This window comes from Macrobrachium nipponense, chromosome 17, assembly GCF_015104395.2.
Source record: "Macrobrachium nipponense isolate FS-2020 chromosome 17, ASM1510439v2, whole genome shotgun sequence".
Taxonomy (NCBI): domain Eukaryota; kingdom Metazoa; phylum Arthropoda; class Malacostraca; order Decapoda; family Palaemonidae; genus Macrobrachium; species Macrobrachium nipponense.
The window spans coordinates 58,337,356-58,339,192 of record NC_087210.1 but is presented as its reverse complement, the minus strand read 5'-3'; positions in this window follow the sequence as shown (position 1 = coordinate 58,339,192).

The window sequence follows — 1,837 nt, the reverse complement described above, 5'->3', positions numbered from 1 at the left end:
TGCCACTTCTTTCGATTACAACTTATAAGTGAACGTCAGGATTTAATCTTCTGTCACTGGATTTCCATTTAGTCTTTCACATGGACACTGTTTACCGTCATTATTAGTACTTTGTTTATTGATTTTATTCTGTTTTCAATAATATTATGGTGACTATATTACATAGCAGTGTCTCAAATGGATTTGGAGTTACATTGCCAGTTCTTGTGCAAACGTTTTGTAGCCTCTTTTAATTTCATTTTTAACCTTTTGTTCAACAATACTGCAGTTCAGGAGGCAAGACTGTTTGCTGGTCACTAAGTTCTGCTCATAAGTAGTTTCAATGGCATGCCTTAGATTCGGCATGGTGGCATGGAAAGGACTATAATACTTAGGACAACAGCTGGGACCTCTAAGGCCATTCAGCGCTGAAAGGGAAATTGGGTAACAAGGTTTAAAAGGTATAATAAAAGGTAAACCTCATAGTAACACTAGTTAGGAGAGAGTTCTCCATCTTACCTTACGATTTCCATTTCAAATACTATCGTAGGTTGTGTCCCATAATTGTTATCTTAGAAAATTGCAGCATGTCGTTTCCCCCTTTTGCTTTTAATTTCATTTAATTCAAGTAGTTTATTTTACTGTATCCGAAGCAAAATGATTTTAAACGTCCTGTCTGTTTCTGCGTCGCCTCTTTAGGAAAACTTCAGGCTGATTACCTGTGGTTGTTTCAGTCAACCACTCTTTTGTTCTTATTGGAAGAAAACATGCCTCGGATTACTCACAAAACCATTTTCTAAGTTGGCTGAAGATATCCCTTCTTTTGATTTCATTACTAAAACTATTAATCACCAATCAAGACCAAACATTTTCAGATATCATAAGAGGAAGATTTGATTTAAACGCCTCTCTTCCTTTCTTTGTTAGTTACATTTTTTAGTTTCTTTTCCACTGTATAACTCAACTGTAATGAAACTTGAGACCAGTTTGATTTTACTTATAATGCGAAAGTGCAACTCTTCAGCAAGGCTGGACTCTGCCCTCCACAGAGGTCCTACAAAAGTTAAGGGACAGTATTATTACTATTTCCAAATAAATAGTTACCCTAGGAGATTTTTTGAATATACACCTTGACCTCAGAGTTTTAAGGGTTGCCAGTCTGTTGTAACTGGACGCATCAGCAAGGGCAAGGTTTGAAAAAATTACTTTCCACTTATTCCATCACATGAGGTACTCCACCTGATGAAGGCATACCATCCAATTCAAGTTCGTAAACCACATAAATATTGTGCTATTAAAACCTATTTTTCATTCTACAAATTTGTTGGTTAATCCTTTTAAGACGAGTTAAGTACAAGAGAACTGGGGAAAAAAGCACAAGTAAATGAATAAAATTGCAATATACGTATGGATATCTAAATGTCCCAAAATGGAGGTATAAATTAAGACAACTACCAATATGGTGACTTAACCTACAGAAAAAAAATATTACCATTATCAACATTAATTCAGTGGTGCAGCCAACTTATAGTGAGCAATGTCACCAAAATGAAAAACAATAGCTATGAATTACAACCTTGTAACACATCATGACCACCACTTCCTGTATTTACCTGCAAAGAAAGCTTTCCTGAACTAATAAGCAGTTCATGCAGTTCATTGGCTGCTGCATTCCCTCTACTGCAGGGTGGTGGAATTATCCCTACTTCCATTTTTCTTGTGTATAACTTTCCATCTTTCAAACAGCAGGCTACCACCTTCTTGTATTAGATTCAATTAGCTTATGCATCAAATAGAGTGAGTTGTAAAGCCAAACCCTTCCTACTCAGGCAAAAATATGGGCTTAAATAAAAAACTC